Genomic DNA, 22,820 nt, shown 5'->3' with positions numbered 1-22,820 from the left:
TTGAAGAATGGAGGCACTTTTTGCAGGAGGCTGTTTATCAGATCACAGTGATTACGGACCATAAGTATCTGTCTTATATTGAGCCGGCCAAACATTTGACTCCTAGACAGGCGAGGTGGTCGCGTTTTTTTCACGCTTTCTTTTTTCGATCACCTTTCGGCCTGGTTTCAAGAATATCAAGGCGGATGCCTTATCTCACAGCTTGAATCCGATATCACCTCCCGAACCTCCTTCCTCCATTCTTCAGCATGGGGTGATCATTGCTGGGGTGTCCTCAGAGTTGGAGTGGGAGATTCATGAGGCTCATTCCCTTGATCCTCTGTCATTGCCTGACAATAAGCTCTTTGTCCCAGTTCTGCACTGGTTGAGGGTGCTTCAGGAGTTTCATGTATCTGCTCTTAGTGGGCATCCTGGAATCTCTGCCACTCAAAGCTATTTGCTAGGCTGTTTTGGTGGTCCTCTATGGCCTTTGATGTTGCCATGTTTGTGTCTGCTTGTGATACTTGTACCCGTGCTAAGAGATCCCATAACAGGCCAGTCGGGGAATTGGTGCCATTGCCAATTCTGGATAGACCTTGGACTCATTTGTCCATTGACTTTATCACTGATCTCCCTCCTTCCAATGGCAAAACTGTGGTCTGGGTGGTGGTGGATAAATTCAGTAAACAGGCACATTTTGTGCCTTTGGCGGGACTGCCTAATGCTGAGACTCTTTCTAGGTTGTTTGTTGAGCACATGGTGCAATTGTATGGGGTGCCTGTGAATGTGGTTTCAGATAGGGGGGTACAATTTGTGTCCAAATTCTGGAGGGCTTTTTGTAAAAGGTGTGATATTACTTCTCCTCAGCCTATCATCCCCAAACCAATGGTCAGACGGAGAGGACCAATCAGTCCCTTGAACAAATTTTGCGGTGTATTGCCACGTGCCAGCAGGATGATTGCAGTTGTTTGTTACCAGTGGCTGAGTTTGCCTTTAACAATCGTAATAATCAGTCCATAGGTACCTCTCCGTTCTTTTGTAATTATGGCTTTCTTCCCCATTTTGGTGAGTTTTCCAGGTTGGAATCAGGGTGTCCTGGAGCTCATTCGGCCATTCATCGGCTAAGGGAGGTATGGAGGGAGGTCCAGAGGAACATTGGCGAAGCTCAGGGCAAGCATAAACAGTTTGCGGATAAGCGACGATCTACAGGACCCATGTTCCTGGAGGGAGATAAGGTATGGTTGTCTACCAAGAACATTTGGCTGAAAGTTCCTTCCAACCGTTGCTAATTCTCTGGCTTGTCCCTGACGGTTAATTTGCTTATTCCTTTGGTACTGTGCTGCAGTCTAGGATTTGACCTGGCTAGTTTGACTACTCTGGTGCCACCTGTGGCAGTCTTGTTGCTGCACTGCAGGTCAACTCTGTGTAGGTGCAGTCCTGCTTCCACTCTACTGCCATCTTGTGGAGCCTGCACCTACCTACATCGCAGCAGCATGATCCCTGCATCAGTTACACCAGTTTTGTCAGGAGGAATGCGCTCAAATTCCGACCAACTATTGTGAGAAGCTTGTGGAAGGATATGCCAAAGGTTTGACCCAAGTCATTCAGGTTAAGGCCAATGTTAGCAAATACTAATGAAATGTATGTAAACTTTTGACTTTGCAGTAATGAGTAAAAATGGCTTAAAACATTCCCTCTCTCATTATTCTGGCATTTGGCAAATATTAGTAAGTATGGTAATCCTAATTGACATAAAACGGGAAAGGTTTATTCTGATTTCATGTCAGATATTGAGAAAAAAACATGCATATGTGTCTTTTTATATACAGTGTATGTAAACTTCTGGTTTCACCTTTATATACACTCTTACTTACCTTCCCATGTATCCAACGGTGTCCACTTCTGAAGTCAGCAACTGATTTCAGCGTGAGACAGGAGTGCAGGATGTCAATGCCCAGCCACATGCAAGCCAACGTCAATTGCTGGCCTCTGATTGGCCGGCAGTATGTATTGTGGTGCACAGACTCTGTAAGTTCATGCGCTGCACAACACATTCAGCTGAAGTAGGGGCTAGCATTGGTGAGCCCCTCACCCGCCGGGTTGCAGCAGCGACCGGTGTGACCACGGACATTCCAATACTGTGCCCAGGCCGTGTCGCAGCAGCGACTGGTGTGCATTCCAATACTGCACAGACCTTCTCAAAGTCCATTAGGAAGTCGAAAGCCAACACCAGTTAACCCAGGAATTGCACATCCTGAACCGCGAACAGATATTTATCAGGAATCATTGACAACCATGTGCAATTGTCCCAGCTTAACATTCAGCTGTCCTTACTCCAGACCTTGAAACGCAAACGTAAATACCCAGCCACCCAATCACAGGCCCAAACACTAAACGAGCACATTTCCTTACTGCTTGCCCTGGAAATATTGTTGTTTAGGCTTGTGGACACTGAGGATTTCTGCAACCTCAATATGGCAGCCGTCCTTCGGTACTTGCCCCTATTTTGCCATACCTCGCCTTACACCAGCATATGTTCCATAATATCGCCCATGCTCTGACCAACGCAGTTACTGGGAAAGTCCACTTATTGGCCGACATGTGTACAAGTGCTTGGGGCCAGAGATGCTACATTTCTATGATGGCACACTGGGTGAACCTTGTGCATGCTGGGATGGAGTTGAACCCTGGGACAGCACACGTGCTACCAACATTGAGGATTGCTGACTCTAGTTCCATCAGGGCTTCTTCCTCCACCTCCAACACGAGTTCCTGCACACCCTTCTTTGCTTCATGCTCCATCTCCGGATTGTCATCTCAGAGCACGTCGTCCATATCAGTCGCATGCTGGAAGCACTGTAGGACTGCAACGGTGAAGTGGCAATAGGCTCTGCTGAAACTAATTTGCTTAGGTGACAAATATCACACCGCTGCAGAGTTGTTGGAAGGTATAACAGACTAGACAGATCTGTGGCTCTTGCCGCTGAACCTACAGCCAGACCTGGTGGTGTGTGATAATGGCCATAACCTGATGCCCAACTTAGTGGTTCAGCAATTTCTGAAAACCAACCCAGATTTGCCTGAACTACTTGTGAAGGTACGCCACGTGTGTGCCCATTTTCACTCATGTGCTACAGCTGCTTTCGATCAGGCAGTGCTGCAGCAGTGCTTACATGTGTCAGCTAATCGATTGGTGTGCGACTTGACCATGCAATGGAACTCCACATTACATATGCTGGCAATGCTTTGTGAGCAGCAGAGGACAGTAGTTGAAAACAGGCTACAATATGTCGTCGATATTCCACAACATGCCCGTCGGTATTCCAGTCAACCTCCTCATATAACGACTGATGAGCAGGTTGAATGTCTGACATCTGAGGTTTTACAAAACTTTGAGGAATCAACTAAGATGGTGAGCGGCAATGATGCCATAATCAGTGTAGCCATATCGCTTCTGTGTCAACTCAAACGCTCATTGCTCACAATGAAAGAGGAAGCTTTGCATGTGGATGTGCTGGAGATGGACGAAGAAAGTACACAGGGTGATACTACCCAGCACAGCATCATCTCATCTTCTCAGAGTGGATTGGATGATAATGAGGAGGCTTAGGAAGAAGAACAGGAGATGGCTGCCTGCATTACAGAAGGTACTACCCAAACCAGCTTCATACATCTGTTCAGCATGGATGGGCAGAAGAGGAGGAGGAGATGGAGAGTCTCTTACTTGTTGGGAGCCTGGCAGACATGGCTGACTTTATGTCCCGCTGCCTTTCCTGTGACCCTCATGTTATACGCATTTTGTCTAATACTGATTTCGGGCTATTCAACCTTCTCGACCCATGCTACAAGGATAACTTTCAATCTCTCCTTCCTGCAGTGGAAAAGGCTAGCAAAATGGTGCATTACCAGAAGGCCCTAGTTGAACAAATAGTACAAAAATCTGACAACGCTGGGGTCAGAGGTCATAGTTCCTTGGGCAATCAAGGCGGAGAGATAAGAGCGACACACACCATGCCCAACAGAGGCAGGGGAATACTGTCAAAGGTCTGCAACAGTTTCATTGTACCCTTCCAGTGTCCAGGCCCTGATGTCTGACAAGGAGGGAAAAGTTTTGGAAGATGGTGAAGGAGTACCTAGCCAACCATGCCAACGTCCTCCATGATTCCTCTGTGCTGTACAACTAGTGGGTGTCCAAGCTGGACACGTGGCATCTTGGAGGTTCTGGCCTGGTGTATTTCCTTGCACCCCTTATCACCCCAAAATGGGTATACAGTTCATGGTTTCTTTTTTTCTTGTCCTTCGCTTCCTACTCCACTACGTCATCAGGGACATCATGCAGGGGTAAATATTTTTCAGCCCTTGCACTTAGTACACAGGCTTTACCCGTCTAGAAGTCCACCTCCTTAAAAATGGGCAAAAAAATGTTTTCTGAGGCCATTGCAGTCCCTCCTTCTAATCTTTGGCAGCCCTTGCCCTAAGTGCATTGCCTTTACCAGTGTAGGAGTCAAATGCTTTAAAAATGGGAAAAAATATATTTTCTGAGGCCCTCACCTACTTGTTTTCCAGGGTGTATTGCAGTGACTCCTTCTAATTTTTGGCAGTCTTTGCACTTAGTGCATAGGCTTTATGAGTCTAGGTGTCCCACTGCATAACAATTTTAACAGAATAAGTATAAGGCCCTCCTTTACGTCTAATTCAGGATGTATCAGAGTCTCTCTTCCTTCTATTTTTTTGACAGTTCTAGCATTGTCCTCATAGGCTTTGTGAGTTTCAGAGTACCCCTTTCATAAAATAAATAGGATGTGTCTGACCATGTTACACACACCACATGCCCAGATAAGGGAGTAAAATGTTAAAATTACATTTATCGGTGGCTATCAGTGGGTATAGTTTTATTTCACCCTCTACGATGTCATAGACGACGGAGAAATACAGTGAGAAATGGCCTGGCTATTTTAATTTTGCCTTATACACAAGTCATTATGTAAGAAATAATGTTCCTAACATTTCTTCCCGTAAAATCAATTTTATCTTTGGTTTTTGGATATTTTATTGTCAGTTCGTAAAAGTGGAGTAATACTCTGACAACATTTTTCCCAGACGTGACCTTCACGTAAAACATGTGTCCAGGTGTCTGCCCTATACTGTTCCTATTCCATTTGAGTGCTGTCCATCCATGTCAGCGATTTTCCTGGTCCCCCAACCCTCCTGTTAGAGTCTACCTTAAAAATGCTTGAATTTCCCATAGACTTCCATTTTACTGGATACTCAAGTTGAACCCCTCCTGCTCAATTCAAGGACCGAGCACTCTAGCATTTTAGTGCTCGATCATCAATAGCTTATAGTACATTTGCTGGACTATGGTCGGGTAAAAGGATGGGATCATGGGAATAATACATTTCCACACCTACTCTAAATGCAGTTAATGCATATTTTTTTTTAAGTGTCATAGGTTAAGTGTTGTAGGTTAAGTACATTAGCAGGAATTGATTTGTTTTCAAATTGATTGTTAATGGGCCTGGCATATGGTTTAACTCCATCACCACACAGCCACAAACAATCAATTTAAAAATTGTTCTTATTTGCAGTGAAAAAATAAAGCCAGCAGTTTTTGGTCACATCGCAGTCCAAGCTCATGACAACATGAGAAAGTACCCATGGCATCTTTTTCAGGCAGATTCTGTCTGAAACCCACCAGAATAAAGCACAAAAAATATTTAAAAAAAAATGAACATGTGCACCGCAATGTCAGAATGACTTTCTACTCATATTCCCGGTCTTTTGTCACTTCTTTTTACCACTTCAGGCTTTGAAAGCTGTGAAGTGGCTAAAAATATTGACTGGTCCATTATTCTGTTGGTTTTAAATGGGAAGCTGCTACTATTTTGTATATAGAGAGTAAAAAAAGACACTGGCATCAAAGCAACCCCAAAGATGTCCAAAAAAACGTTAGAAGCAATGCTTAAGGTAAAACGTTGCCAGCATTTTCCTGAATAATCTTCCTACATCAAAAACCAGCATCTAAAAGTCTCTGTGTACATATACCTGAAAGGTAATCTGTCAGTAGGATCAACCCACTAAGTCATCTTTTTGAGGCACGAAGGTCATAGGAATCTGAAAAAAACAATAACTTGATATCTGCAATATCTGATGTATTATTCCACGTTTTTCTTATATGTAAATAAGCTGTTCCAAACTATAGTCCAGACACTGATCTGCATGAGAATTTGCCTCCAGAGATTATTTTAAATGAAAGGGGGAGTTACCAGTATGAGACAAGTAACTAACACAGAACAGGAGAACTGAGCTTAGACTTCTTACAAACACTTTAGCAGCTGCAGCTCTCACAGCTCTTCTGTATTATAATACTGACTGCCTGTGAAATGGAATCTTCCTAGGACCTGCATGCCTATATAGATGGCTTAGGAGGGATGATTCTCTTGATATAGACTGCTCGGGGGGGTGATCCTAATGAAACATTCCCTTTAATACTGAAATGGACTATTGGGGAACTCACAAAACTCTACCAAATTAAACCTTGCATCCTCAATAAATATTCACATGTGGCATATTTGTAAAAGACATCCATTCCAAACATCTAAATAGGATTTTGGGCCAAGCACATGGATTTCTGCAAGCCTTGTTTAAATGAATGGAACAGTTACAAAAATGTCTGCAACAATTCTGCCATGTGTGCAACACTCTAAGACACACATGACGTTTTCAGGCAAAACTCTCTTGTCAATGACTCTGCCAATCTAAGTAGTAATACTTTAATATTCAATGTACTTAGGTATTAGTTGCAGATTTGCAAACGTGAATTTGCTAGAAAGTAAAAATCTCATCAAAATGTTGGATATTTTCCATGCCTAAATTGACTTTCGCAGCAATTTTTGTGCAGACTTCACCCCGGTGATGACAATTCCACAATAAGATCAAGGCAAAACCGGCATGTAATAATTCACTGCAATTTTCCGGTTTGTGCTTGCAGCCTAAAGCTTTCTTTCTGACTTTTTTTGGGTGGGTTATTTTTTTGGCTTTAAAAAACACTGTAATGGCTGGGCGCCGATGGATCGCAATGGTAGTGACTGGACTGCAGAAGGCCCACATTGCTGCCATGTTGGTATTCCTGTGACGCTAAGACATAGGCTATATTTTCTTGTACTTTTGGGAGAGGAGCAACTTCTCTTTGGGCTGCACAACTTGTCTATTTAGTGTCATGATCCAGGACGGGGTTTCGCTTTGGCCCGTCCTGATCAGACTGGGGGTTAATTGTTCCGCCTCTCTCTGGCAGAGGGCGGCTATTTAATGCTCACTGGACCTAGGTCCGGTGTCAGTTATACTCCTGCCCTCGGCTGAGTTAGTTTACCTTGTGCGTATGTGTGCCTTGTGCCTGATATCTTGCTTGCTTGTTTGGTTTTGATCCGGTTCTGTCCCTGATACGAGTTCTGCCTGCCCCTCTTGTACTGCGCTACCTCTCGTGTATGACTCTCTGCTTGAGACCCGACTTCTCTCTGCTTGTCCCCTTGTTACCACGTCGCCCTCTTGTGTATGACCTTTGGCTTTGTCTGACTACCCATCTGTTTGTCCCTCCTGTGCCTAGTTTGCCCGTACTGTTGTGACCTCCGTTTTGCCTGACTCTGAGTTATTGTATAGTGTCCTGTCATATCTGAAAGCAGGATGCTAAGCTCCGCCCCCTTGCAGTCACCTGACCATAGGTCCTGTGCCAGCTTGCTAACTTCAGTGTCCGCAGGTCCTGTGCTTCTTTACTTTCCGGCTCTGACTGGACCCTGACACTAATAGTTTGAAGCACGCATTGTCACCTCTGCTGCCCTGCTCCACAGGTATCTTTTAGCACTGTTTCTGTACTCAGGACACGCGCACTGGCTCTGTGAGCGAGTGTAGTGCGCTGTCTCTGACATTATAACTGACCCATACCTTTTTTTTTTCTCTGCTCCCTTTCTCCTGTGTATGTGATGGATCCTATGCACGGTCTTTCTGAGCAGGTGAGGCACCTGACTCAGATGTCTCAGAAACTCCTTGGAAAACGAGTCCTGGCTCAGTCTCAGCAGCTGATCACTGACACTGTGCAGGGGGTATTCTTATCAGGGGCTCGGGATGTTACATTAGTTTCCCCTGAGTCTCCGGTTAAGTTACCAGATACCTTTTCTGGAGATAAAAGGAAATTCAGAGTTTTCAAGGAGGGCTGTAAGCTTTTTTTTCATTGAGACCACACTCTTCTGGGGATGAAGGTCAGAGAGTGGGGGTCATTATGTCTCTGTTAAGGGGAGCCCCCCAAGCTTGGGCTTTCTCCTTTCCAACCACGGCCCCTGAGCGTATGAATGTGGATGCATTTTTTTGAAGCCCTGGGGCATATTTATGATGAGCCTGATCGAATGCATATGGCTGAGGACATGGTGATGTGTGTGCCAGGGGAAGCACTCAGCCGAGTATAACTGACACCGGACCTAGGTCCAGTGAGCATTAAATAGCCGCCCTCTGCCAGAGAGAGGTGGAACAATTAACCCCCAGTCTGATCAGGACTGGCTAAAGCGAAACCCCGTCCTGGATCATGACATTTAGCTTTCTACGGGCAGGTGTAAAACAAAGTCAAATCCAGGTCCTGCTTGACCCCCATCTATTTTGAGGTCTGTTGGCACATAGCGAGGTGAGTCACTAGAGTTAGGGCCATCCTGATTGTGTACACCTTGTCTTGGTAGGATTGTATTCTACGCTCTCTTGATCAAAATAATGTTTTCTTTACATATATTACTACTACTTATTCATTTACTGCAGAGTATCCTTTCATTGTTTTTTTTCTAAGTTTTGTAATCCAGACACTGTGTGCAAATTCTAATTCTAGCCGACCATCCCCTCCATGAATTGTTAGGTTGTGACTTGTGAGTGGTTGTTTCATCAGTATTTTGCACCTGTTTTGCCTCCCCCCTTTATCAAGAGGGGCTGCTACATCCTATTAATGCATTAGTTTTCTGACCTGTGTTGGTAAATACTGCTGCCTTTTTTTCTGCTGTTTTTAGTGTCCTTTAGTGTCCTTTACCTGTGTTTTTACAATAAAAATAGACATTAATAATACAAGGGATCAAACAATCGCACGTTCAAGTCCCCTAAGTGGACTATTAAATGCAGTGAAAAGGTAAAAAAAAGTTTTAAAAATCTGAAAAAAACATAACATTTCAAATCACCCCCCATTAAAAATAAGTAATATAAAAATTTAAAAAAAAAACATTTGTAGTATCACCGCATTCAGAAAAGTCCAATCAATCAAAATCTAAAAATAATTAACCTGATTGATACACACCGTAAACAGAAAAAATTAAAGAACGCCAAATTATGTTTTTTTTTTGGTGCATGCCTTAGCACTAAAAATGCTGTAAAAAGTGATCAAAATGTCATATCTACTCCAAAATGTATGCCAAAATTGTATCAATATAATATATCGTATATACTTGTGTATAAACCTAGATTTTCAGCACATTTTTTTGTGCAGAAAACTCCCCCCTCGGCTTATACATGAGTCATTGACCAGAAAGCCGGTCGAGGAAGGGGGAGTGGCGGAGCAGCGGCAGGAGCCGGTGGCTGTGGCACAGTGAAAGCTGCAGCCGCTGGCTTCCAGAAGACATCATACTCACCCTCCTCGCGCTGTCGCTGCATTTCCGTCCCTGCATCTTTGTCCCGGCACCGGCAGCTCTTCCTATGCTGAGCGGTCACATGGTACCACTCATTAAGGTAATGAATTAAGGAATATTCATTACCTTAATGAGTGGTACAACGTGACCGCTCGGCACAGGAGAGCTACCATGCCGGGACAATGGAGATGCAGCAACGGTGCGAGGAGGGTGAGTAGGATGGGGTGAGGGTAAGCCATGCATACAACGATGGGACAGGGGGTGAGCCATGCATACAACAATGGGACTGGGGGAGTCATGCATACAACAGGTGGAGCCACAGACACCAGGACAGGATGGAGGAAGCCATGCATAGCAGGACAGGATGCATCAGTTTGCATGCGTCAGCGTACGCATGCGTTGTTTTTCGGTGTGCGGCAGGGTCCAGTGAACGCATCATGTTGGATTTTTGGAAGCGGCAAAAATCCAGTAAATATGTGCAGTCATGCGCCTGCGGTTGAGTGCATCAAATAAACGCATTACTGTCTGTGGAAACGCATGCGTACGCAAGGACATGCGTATGCACATGCATTCTATATGCATGCATTTTTTTAATGAGTTGGTCCAGGAAGTGATTCATCTACCTGATAATTGATAGCTCTATAAAAGGAAATATGGCAAAAAGAAAAAAAAGCAAAGCAGTCAGCTTACCCCAATCTCTGTAAGTTGTATCCAATCCAACTCCACGCACGGATTCAGGCAGAACAACCAGAAAATGCAACAAAAATTTAAAAAAATCCAGCGTGGAATGAAAGGGTTAAAAAATCAAAATCTGTTGGCGCTCGATCAAGGACCGCTTTAACAAGGACATGAGAGAGCAGCTTCGGGTTCGAAGTGGTTCTTCTGCAAGGTTCAAAAAATACAAGTACCACTGGGACCTTGCCTTTCCGAGGCCTGCACTTGCTCAGTGAACGTAAGTGTATATATATTTTTTTTTTTCTTTTGACTAATGTTTAATTTTTTCCCCCACACAGAACCTGGAGCAGCACAACACAAACTTTATTTTTTCACTAATGTTTTTCTCTTTTTTTTTTCACAGAACCTGGTGCTGCACTACACAACCAGGGGCCTCCTCAGTTGAAGCGGCCCCTCATCTACCAGGCACTGAACAGACACAGTCCCAGTCATCCACCAGCTATGGCGCAACCTTGCAGGCTTCACAGGCTGTGGAAGAGGCAGCCGGTCCATCAGGTTTTCCCCTCTCCCAGTCCTCTGCCTCTGCTTTTGCTGGGTCTTCTCGTCAGTGGTAGAGGGCCTGGGAGAGGTCAGGCATGCCCTAGTTTCTTCAGTTAAGCTCGGTCTTCCAGGATGGGGTTAAGTTGATTGCTGACAGAGTGAAGAGTGGGTTCAAGGAAGTCAACAATCGCCTAGACCGCCTGGAGGAAATGTGCTATCCAGCTCCCACAGCACCGAACTATCCGCCACCACCACCGCCTCCAGTTCACTGAGCGACCATGCTGCCAAGTACTTCAACCCTGCAGCCGGCAGCATCCACCATGCTCCTGAGTACAGCACCCCTGCAGCCATCAGGATCTACGATGCTGCCCACTCCAGCACCCCTGCCCAGTCCAGCACCCCTGCCCACTACAGCACCGCTGCCCAGTCCAGCACCTTTGCCCACTACAGCACCCCTAATGCGACCCAGTACAGCAACAAGGCCCATGATTGCTACAGAGCCCAGCATTCCCACTTAGCCAAGAAAAGCAAGGTCTAAAAAAAAATCTTGGCATCAGGACCAAAACTAGGAACCAAAAAAATATATTCCCACCTTGAATCCACCACCTCCACCCTCACCTACCAATTTGTCACTTCCCTCCCTTGTGTCTCTGTCTGTTCCTCCCGATTCCCATGATTCCACTTTGTCATCTATCCCCAATGTCTCCATTGCCATCCCTGATACAATCCTTCAGTTGGTTGCCACTTCCCCTGTAGACCCTTCCCCTGTAACCCCATCCTCATCATCTACCACCCAATCCTCACAGCTCCACACCCAAGGTCCTACCCATTTCACCCTCATGTAAACCCCGAAGAAAAAATAAATCACCCCAACCTTAACCCTTTTTTTGTTAAAAATGTAGAAAATAAAATTTGAAAAATTCTTGAAAATAAAAGTTGCTGTATTTTGTTACCACTATACCTTGTTTTTTTTATTTTTATGTGCTGCCGCCGACACAAACACACTTGTTTTTTGAGTTAAAGTACAACACAAACAGAATTTTTTTGGGAGGGAAGGTACTTTATATTTAAATCAGGAAACATTAGGGGTAAATTATTACATGTACATGTTAACATCACAGGTACATTTAAGCATAACAGGTATGTAATATTTGACCTTACAGGTACATAACAGTTACAAAACATAACAGGTACATTTAACTTAGCGGCTTAAATCGTTTCATCTTGCCAGGCCACACGTCCATTATCTGAAACAAAGTAAGCGGCAAACTTATCCCTCATCTGGGCAACTTCCACTGTGGTTCTCAGCAGAGGGTGAAATTGGTAATCATGCAATGTAATAGGTTCCTCAGGTTCTAAGCTGGGTCGCTCTTTTACCATTATGTAGTTGTGCAGAAGAACACATGCTTTCACAACCTCATCAATAGTGTCAATTTTTAGGATAATGGATGTGCACAAAATGCGCTATTTCGATACCAGCAATCCAAATGGACACTCCACGGTTGTTCTTGCCCTTGTCAGTCTGTGGTTGAAATTTTTTGGTGTGATTTAAGTTTCTACTAGAGTACGGTTTAATGAGGTTGGCACACATTTGGAAGGCCTCATCACTAACAATAACAAAAGGCATTGGTGGTCCATCACTTTTGGGCAAAGGTTGTGGTGGCGGAAAATTAAAATCATTCTAATACAGACGTTGGCCCATGTCTGAGTTTTTGAACATCTGCGAGTCATTGCCTCATCTGAAAGAGCCAATGTCCATGGCAATGAATTTACAATCGGCATCCGCAATAGCCATTAGAACTATGGAAAAATATTATTTATAATTGAAGTACTCTGTTCCTCTTCCAGCTGGTTTCATAATCCTAATGTGTTTGCCGTCCACAGCCCCCACACCATTAGGAAAATTGCAAATTTACTGGAATTTGGAAGTATTTTCAATCCAGACTTCACTTGTGGGTTGGGTGAGGAATTCTTGCTGCAGAATGCCAACTAAAGCACAAGTGTGTACAATAATCCCAGAAAGGGTGGATACCCCAATCCAGAATTGGAAATGTAATGAGGACAATGTCTCTACAGTAGCCAGGAATCTGCTGAAAAGAAAATGAAAAACAAAAATCAGTACACTGCTTAGGGTTAGGGATAGGGTTAGGGACAGGATTAGGGATAGGGTAGGGTGACCCTTGGGTGACCAAGAGATGTTCCTCAGCAGGAATTGCTCACCAGAGCTGTGTGTCCTGCCTGGCGATGGATCCATGGACATGTAGCAGCAACTCATGGAAGCTCTGTTGCGACATCCTCGTGTAGTCAAAAAACTTCTCCGGGTTATGCTGCAGCTCGGTGTACAAGGAGAGGTAGGCTCCACGGCTTTCTCGGAGTTCAAGGATGGGGTGTTGCCCATAGCGACTATGACGTCTTCTCAGTCTTTCTCTTCTTCTGTGTTCTTGACAAGTAAAAGCAAAGGCAGCAGCCAACTTCAATTGTAAATCCAGATCTTCTAGGAAGCTGTCCAGGTCAAGATCCACCTTGCAGGTATATACAGCAGCCAAAGACAAGGATTTACTCCGTGCACTGTGTCTATATATATATAGAAATCCCATGAGACACGCCTACTGGGTGTCTGATGTCAAGGAAAAGCTACTGGAAAAAATTGGAAATTTCTAACGCATGCGCATAAAAATTGCAAACGCCTGCAAAAACGCATACTCACACATGTAAACGCTGCGTTTTTTGACATCACAATGATGCGGATAAAAACGCTGCATAAACATGCGTTTGCATGCATTTTTGCATGCATTTGGGAATGCAGATGATACGCTGCGGACTCAACTGCAAATCTGAACCTAGCCTAACAAAGACGAAGATCGCAACGCATTGCTATGACTGGCCAGCGGCTCTCCTGAACCGAGCGCATCATCGTGTATTTCTATGTAGCTGTCACGCTCGGCTTAGGAAAGCCACTGGCCGTCATCCCTGTTATATGGCTGACTGAGTGCACCCGAACACTCTCAGCATTTTCACCAGGTGAAAATGGCTAACAGGATCCCATTCATGTAATGTACACATGCATCAGGTCTTCTACGTAAAATCTTTCCATATTTACTTTTTGCTCTGTCTGGTAGAGTGTGCTCCGTAAGGCATTTCAAAAGGGGTGGTCTTGACCAGAGAACCTCTTCAACATAAGATGGGAGGTGGGGAGGAGGTTGGCATATAAAAAGAGACATGATGGTAATATGTGATCACAGACTTCAGCACTTATCAGTTTGGTGCACATCAGAGCTGCGCTCAGCTCGGTGAAATTGTTCCTATAGAAACAGCCTTAAGACTGGATTTGCTTTTGTGGAGGAGGATTTTTTCTCATGTTAATTTTCATTCTGCTTTATTTTCTCTTGGCCACCGAACAGCAAATTAGATTCTGCTTGTTAGAATGGAAACTTAGAATGAATCTCTCAGCAAATAACAGTCTCCGCTCCATTGTCTCTGGTAACATGTTGGTTAATCAAAATCATTGACAGACGTTTTGTACCTTTTCGCTGTCAAACTACAGAGCTGGTTTTCATTCATTGTACAGCCTAATAATAATCTCCACCCTGGAATGACTACTGTCGATAGAAAAGCTAACCAGTAAGTACCCCACCAATTTAATACGCAATCACATTAAAATGTCAAAATTGTTATATACATCAGACTTAAAAAGTCTACACGCCCCTGTTAAAATGCCAAATTTCTGTCATGTAAAGAAAATCAATGCTGGTAAAAAAAATGTGCCCACAGCCGTAAGTGAAATCATGGTGCAGGCTGAACCAATTAAGTATATAAGAGTTTAAAACAGCCGCACTCAATATTATTTTTTTGCAAGAAAATTCTTTAATAATGGTGAAGAAAAATAACACCGCCAAAATAGTGCATGGTAAAAAGAATACACAGCAGATGCATTGTTTGTGACATTTCGACCAATGAAGGTCTTTTTCAAACCACGCTAGAAGACAAACAAAAATACAAATATGAAAACATGTAAATCCACCAAAGGAAAATATATACAAAAACATGGCGTTTCACATAGATAATGTAGGTGTACAGACAATGGAACAAATCCGTAATTTTAAGCAATAAGTCGACATTCTGCTTGCAAGTACCGTATATACTCGTGTATAAGCCGAGATTTTCAGCCCATTTTTTGGGGCTGAAAGTCCCCCTCTCGGCTTATACGCGAGTCATATATGGGGGTTGGTGGGGAGGGGGAGTGGGGGGTGTCAGAGACCATACTTCCCCCTCCTGGTACGGTCTCTGCAGCCCCCCTGCTTACCCCATGATCTCAGTGTCCCAGCTGTTCCTGCATTCAGCGGTCACATGGTACCGCTCATTAAACTCATGAATATGCACATATTTAATGAGCGGTACCACGTGATCGCTGAATGCAGGAACAGCCTGGGACGCCGACTTCATGCTGGAAGCAGGGGATGAAGAGACCGGGCGCCAGGAGGGGGGTGGTGAATATGATGGGGGAGCAGAGAAATACTTACCACTCCCCGTTCCATCGCTGTCTCCGGGTCCACTGGCTGTGACATTTAGCGGAGGGCATGATGACGTAGTCAGTGCGCGCCCTCTGCTAACGTCACTGCACAGGACCCAGTAGACAGCGATGGAACCGGGAACGGTAAATATAGCCAGTGCCCGTGGCCTGAGTCAGCGGCTACACTGGCACCTGGCCCCCAGGTGAGTATGGCTTTTTTTTTTTTATAGCAGCAGCGGCAGCAGCATATGGAGGGTATTTTATGTATGGAGCTTCTACTTGGGCCATCATTAATCCGTGTGCATCATATGGGGGTATTTATGTATGGAGCGTCTATTTGGGCCACCATTAACCCTTGTGCAGCAATATATGGGGGTATTTATCCTTGGAGCATCTTGTTGGGCCACCATTAACCCTTTTGCAGCATTTTATAGGGGTATTTATCTATGGAGCATCTTTTTGGACCACCATTAACCCTTGTGCAGCACTACCCTCGACTTATACATGAGTCAATAAGTTTTCCAATTTTTTTGTGGCAAAATTAGGGGGGTCAGCTTATACACGAGTATATACGGTAAATAAGACAGAAAAAAGAAACAAAAACACAAAAAAACACAAACTATGTACAGTATTCATTAAAAACAATGAGCTCTTCTATATGAGTTGGTGAACAAAAGAGCAATAAAATATAGCAGACATATGTCATAAAATAGGGGACTGACCTATATAGGTCTTGACTGTCTCATGTAACAGTGCACACAAACAGAATTAAGAGATAATGTTGGAAGCTTTAAGCTGAGAGAAAAAAAAGGAAATGTGTTTTAAATATTGTCTGGTATGGTAGAACATAGTTTTAAAGTAAAAAAACATCCTTAGGAATAAATATATAGTGGTATATACTACAAGAAAATAGAACAAGTGGGGAGGGGGTTATGTGAAAACCCACTGTAGGTAACAGGGGATGAAAAGCTCAGTGTCCGCCAAAAAATACATTATGAACCAGGTACTGACCTTATATGAGTGGTGACCAGGTATGGAGGATAAAGCGCCTAGTAGCACTATGGTTGCCAGGGTGAATTGACATTGGTGGCAGTGGATCATTATAAATAGGTACCGGGGAAAGTGCTTCCGGTGTCTGTGACCCCGAGGTGTGGGACATGATCGCGAGGCTTGGAGCGCCATGAGCCCTGTGCATGCGCAATATGCAAGCCGGGAATGAAATAGAGTCCTGGAGCGCATTAGGAGGTGCGCAGGTGCTGTGAAAGAGGGGATAGACTGTGCAGGATTGGAATGGAGGCTTGGAGCGCTCAACAGGGCAGAGCAGTGCGCCTGCGCAGGAGCCATGACAGGAAGGTAAAAAGAGGACGGCATCGTATGAAGATGGGAGGCGCCGGACCAGACCGCGACACCCATCGGACCGGACCGGACGCCGGGGTGAGTATAATCTAACTCTTTTTTTCTTATCTTTCAGGTTACATCGGGGGTTTATCTACAGCATTACAGAATGCTATAGATAAGCCCCTGATGGCGGTGCCAGCAGCTCATGGTCGAAAAAAAGGGTGACAGATTCCCTTTAAACTCTTTAAAAAAAAAATCATACCACGAAGAATAATTTCAGAACTTGTTCCACCTTTAATGTCAGTGCAAGAGCTCGCTCTCACTTGCGATTAAATAGGACAAATGCAATTGGATTAAAAATCGGATTGCATTCATACCAATTTAATACTATGGTTCTGTTCTCAATTGCATTTTTTTTTCCTGCTCCGATCAGATCGCAATCAGACAGGAAAAATATTGCCGCATGCTGCGATTGCATGCTAGATTCAGATCTCACGCTCCCATATAAGTCTATGGGTGCGTGTGAAACATTGCACTGCACTCGGATATCACCTGAGTGTGGTACAATTCCCCCAGATGCCGGCAATGGAGGAGATGGAGAATTGAATTCCTCTGTCTCCTCCACAGTTGTGTTGCGATCCTCTCAGGCGAGAGTATCCGGGCACAGAGCACTGACACTCAGCTCACACTCACAGCCTATTGCAGGTGACTGGATGCAACGCACAGATAAAGCAAAGCAGTAACAGTCAGTGACTGATATAATTCTGTTTAACTACAATAGTAATTTACACTAATTCTAAACAGTTGGTGAAAATAACCAGGCAAATCAACAATAAACCAAACAACAATACGAGTGAAAGAGCAACGAAAGTTCTTCACTATAAGGCCATATGGACACACTGAGTATTTGATGAGTTTTTTACCCCAGTATTTGAAAGCCAAGACCAGGAGTGGAACGGTCAGAGGAAAAGCATAATAGAAATATTTGCACCATTTCTTCATTTTTCACCCACTCCTGGTTTTGGCTTACAAATACTGGGGTTAAAAACCCACCAAATACCGTTTATACTTGTGTATAAGCCGACCTGTGTATAAGCCACCCCCCTAACTTTGCCACAAAAAACTGGGAAAACTTATTGACTCATGTATAAGCCGAGGGTGGTGCTGCACAAGGGTTAATGGTGGGCCAAAAAGATGCTTCATAGATAAATACCCCCATAAAATGCTGCAAAAGGGTTAATGGTGGCCCATCAAGATGCTCCAACGATAAATACCCCCATATATTGCTGCACAAGGGTTAATGTCCCAAGGAGATGCTCCATACATGTAAAATAATGCATATCCTGTAAAATACTCAGGACTAGTTACCAGATAAAAATATAGTGGTTTATTTGGATTCTTCCATCAAAGAAAGGTTATTACAGAAAAACAGGTGAATAAAAATAGGTGAAAGAGAAATTGTCCATAGTTCATACTCTGAGATCCCACATGGCAAATGGCGTCTGTCTCTCAGTTCGGCTTCTTTGTACTAAAGTAACATACCAGCTGTTGAGTTATGTCATCTTGCGTCTGTGTCTCATAATGGTGAGGGAAGAAGACAGCACCCTCTACAGTTAGCCATGAATTATATACGTCTCTTGAAACACGTGATCTCGGTATATATGGAGTTTGACATTTACCTCAAGGCTAAACTTAAATATGTAGTGAGCTGACATTTCTACCATGAGCCAAGCTTAAAAATAGCCTATGTCATGTAAGCTAAAGCATTCTACAGAACTGGGTGTAATAAGAAATATTTAACGAATTATTAATATTTAACAATTCCCCCTTTTGAGGGAGACAGACATTAATTGGAACCCTCAAATATAACAAGATCTTTTTTTTTTTTCTTCTTTTCTTCTTCTTTGACAAAATAATTTAATATCAATAATAATAATAATATCAGATTACCGTTATAAGTACTCAATAACATAATTGAATTCATGTTATGGTAAGCCGTGAACAATATTCATATAAAATATGTATAATTATACTTCCCTAAGTCTAAATTGAAGCATCTCAGGTCCAGTCATCATCATCTGATGTCATCTGGTCTTCATTTTGATGTCTTCTGTCTTCTTCTTGGTTCTTTTAAAAACACAGTTTTTCTCTAGCATATAGATGTTGTAGAAATCGTGTTGTGTATAAAATCAAAGTTCATAAATTCAAATGGTAATACAAAAACAAAGTCTATGCAGCTTTAATATCTGTGCAGTGTCACATTTTAAAAACCTGGGCTTACATTGGCTCGCCTTGGATATTCTGGAATCCTCCATCGGTACTGGTCTTTGAACAGGTGTGACGTCTTTGGTCAGCAAAGCAAGGGTTAAAATGACTCTTCCTTGCTAAACATAGCACCATAACCAGTCCTTGTCCTAATGCACAGGACATATGTCAGGGTTGTAGCTTCCTGACAATTACCTTATTGTTCACCAGCTTTACATCGAAGCTTTACAGGTGATTGAAAACTTCTGGAACTTGATAAGAACGTGATAACACAGTTCACATCAGCATCGTAGGATCATCGTCCTCTGGTTGTCAGGTTAGACACTTTAATTGTGACTGTCAGTGGTGGATACTGCACTTGTAATTAACACAGTCTTACTGAGAAGTCATAGCTTTGTTACCTTCTGGGACTTCTGGATCGCGGCATTCTTCTTCTTGCAACTGATAAGAATCAATTTTAATATGAAAAGTCTTTATTAACGTAATTTCAGTATCTTGCTTGAAGTCTTCATTCCCTAGTCTATACCAAATCCGGTAATTTTCCTATCCTATAATATCACAGCGTACCATAGCAATCAGTAATATCCATATAATTATTATCAGAATTTGTACTGTATATGGATTTCAATGTTTGAAATAATAAACCAATAATAAGTGATAATACATTATTATCCATATTCTTCATGTGATAGAACATTTTTTTATGTCTTAGGTGTAATTACCTTTTTCAACCCATAGGTGTCACTGTGTTTTATGTAACCAGTGTTTTCATCTTTATTAATAAGGAATATATTTATTATACTAATAATATGTAGGAATGTATAGCCATGAACCAAAATAAGAATATATGAGTGAGCGAATGAATGAATAAAAGAATTGTTGCATATAACTCAGAAGTGAAACATTTTCCTTAGTAATAGAACCATATAATTGCTATATTTAATGAAGCAATATTCTCAGTAGATATTACTTTACTAAATATTGGTGAAAGAATTAAAAATAATGAAAAATAAGAATAAAAATAAAAATAAGAATAAGGCCTTTATGTTGATGCAGAGTAGTTATGTCTTCAGTAATATATACCCTTAATATTTCCATGATCTGGATTATTTCATAATTGTCATAAACTTGTGTTATCAAAATATTCAAATCATGCAACTTTGCATGTAATTCCTCTTAGTGTAAAGAAATGACTCTTTATAATACTTGTTATTATACCCAATACTTATACCATTGTACCTTATTAATATTTTTTCCTATTAAAATGTGTGAAGAAGAGGTATTTATCAAATGTGATGATGTAGTCAGGATAAAAAACATATTTTCCCCCTTAATACCAAAAAATATTGTTTCATGAAATAATTCATTTATCAAAACCAAAATTAAAAATAATTAATGTATAAATTATGTGAATTTATACTTGCTTATACCATTATTTGTCTGAAGATGTGTAACCATCAAAATTAATTTGAATATCATAAAATTATCCTTTGGAAAAATTAATTTGCATAAACCATTTTGATGTGCGATTGCACTTTGCACTTATCCACTATTAACTAAATCAAGAAATAATTACTATAGAAATACAGAAATATATGTTGTGTAGATAATATTTCATTATGTATCTTAATATTCTAATAATTTATCTGATCTGCATATTTCTCCTAAAGATAAAAGCTTTGGGGTTTTTTTTGTTTTTTTTTTCTCATGCATTCAGGATCCTGAGGCCTCACAAACATATCACATTACTCGCTCAGCAGCTGCTCATACACTCAGTCACTGTCACTAAGACTGTGTCACATATTAAGTTTAAACCAAATACCTCACATACGAAGGTGTGATGAATACACGTGTTTTAACCCAAATTATCCTAATTATCAATGCATTGTAAACTATTTCAATTTAGTCTTCATATTTCTTTGAATATTCCTCCACATTACATAAATATATGTTGTATAGCTATACTTGACATTTAGGCCTGGAAAAAAAAAAATTCCATTGGTTTGCAAAAGTTGAGACCCCCTTGAAAATTCTTTCCATATGGAACAGGGACATAGTATACTGGTCTGGTATACTTATTATTAGAACAAGGTTGAAATTTTCACCTGTTGAGGTTGTCATTCAAGCCATGCAGGAAAAGGCATACACCCAGAACACATTTAAAAATGCAATTAGTTATTTCCTTTTAAGGGTTAGATATATAAAATCATGCAATTATTGCAACTTCCTGTGTAAATAAAGGCATAAATCCTTGGAAGAGAATTTTTCCCGATTAAGTCCTGCTTTGAAATGAAAATTCTAAGGAAACATAAAAAATAAGGTTAATATCATATTCATATTCTAAATATTATTACTGATGTAGATTTTAATTTTCATTAAAAAATACAGTTCTACTATTTCTACTTCTACAAACACTCTATATATACTGTATGACTATGTATATATCCACAAACCATGAAACTACAGGATTATACTCTATATAATAATTACATATAACTCACTAATTGTATAACACTGTTACACAAAATATATTACTTTTTCTAGCCAATTCCTACACCCATACTTATTTCTCTGCAAAAAATATCCTGAAAGGTTCTTGCCATTTTAAAGCTGATAGATTCTTGGAGCAGAGTATTCAGTTTACAGGCCATGATGTCACTCACCACCTGTTTCTGTCTGTCAAATTCGGCCATCTTTGTTACAGAAAGAAAATCAGAACTCATCATTTTTCTTAATTCAATTTGTGTCTTTTCGGTGTTCTTTTGCATCATTCCATATGGCTTATAACAAACATGTGATCTCCTTTGTACTTCATATATTTGGGGAAAACTCATTTTAGAAGGTTTTGCTAATACAGGCTTCTGATAAGATTTTACTCTGCCTGTCTTTCCAAAATTAGCACAATTTACTTTCCTTTCACGATTCTCGTGTTTTCTGGCAAAATCAAGGGATTGCGCACATTCAAACAATGAATCTTTTTGTGACGCAATAACACGAGATGCAGGATTTAGAAACCAAAATTTGCTTACAAAACTCCTTATGAGGGACGGTGTTTTGACATTCTCACTCAGCATTCTATACAAACGTTCATATATGGACATGAACGTAAAAATACATTCCTTCCGACCAATCCTTAATTTTTGAAGAATATCAATATCTGGATGATTTTCATTTGATGAACAAAAAATGAGAATTTTTAATCTGTCCTTATCAGTTAAATTCTCATGTGTCTCACCAGATAACTTTAAAGTCAATCTCCTAGCAAAGTTTACAGGGATCCACATTTTGAACAACTGATTCTTCTCCTCGTTAGATAAATCAAATTTATCAACACAACTTTCAAAAATCTCAGAGTTTCTACAAACATCTATTTTGTTGTCATAAGCAGGAATTATTTGGCATATTTTTATCAAATTCTTCCTCACGCTACTTCGGATTTGGGCCTGTGAGTCTTCTATTTTTAGTGGTACGTCTTTCCCTTGTACGTCCTCTACGTCAGTTCTGAAGTCTCCTCCTACTTCTCCATCTTGTTCCACGTCTGCAAGGTCACCTTCAATGACTGCTACAGACACTTGATTACAGTCAATCTCCCTAACTTTACAGCCAATCTCGAGAACATCACAACAATCATTTTTGGATTTCTCTGACACAGATCTATGAAATATATCTACCATCTGTAGAATATTTTTTAATCTCTCTCTTTCTCTATTGAAAAACTTAGAATCTAACCTCTGATTCTCGAGTTCACACTCGGCATATAAACTTAACCATAAAACTTCTGAATTAGAATTGTCTACAGACTTAAATTTCAATTTACTCTGCTTAGCAAGACAATTAATGACATCCATTTCTCTTACCTTGAAATG

General features: G+C 41.6%; 1 protein-coding gene across 2 annotated transcripts in view; it reads left to right on the top strand.

Moving 5' to 3' along the window:
• The window catches only part of GPRIN1 (G protein regulated inducer of neurite outgrowth 1), a 165,743-nt gene that overhangs the window by 106,084 nt on the left and 36,839 nt on the right, over nt 1-22,820 (top strand). The window contains exon 2 of one of the 2 annotated variants that reach the window (XR_012220226.1): nt 10,705-11,797. The exons of the other annotated variant lie outside the window; for it this stretch is intronic. The gene's annotated coding sequence lies outside the window, so the exon portion shown is untranslated. Of the gene's footprint in view, nt 1-10,704; nt 11,798-22,820 lie in introns of those variants that run through there. 2 annotated transcript variants of the gene reach the window in all.

This window comes from Dendrobates tinctorius, unplaced genomic scaffold (assembly GCF_039654945.1).
Source record: "Dendrobates tinctorius isolate UK_male_01 unplaced genomic scaffold, ASM3965494v1 ptg000139l, whole genome shotgun sequence".
Taxonomy (NCBI): Eukaryota; Metazoa; Chordata; class Amphibia; order Anura; family Dendrobatidae; genus Dendrobates; species Dendrobates tinctorius.
This window is presented reverse-complemented; position numbering and strand designations above follow the sequence as displayed.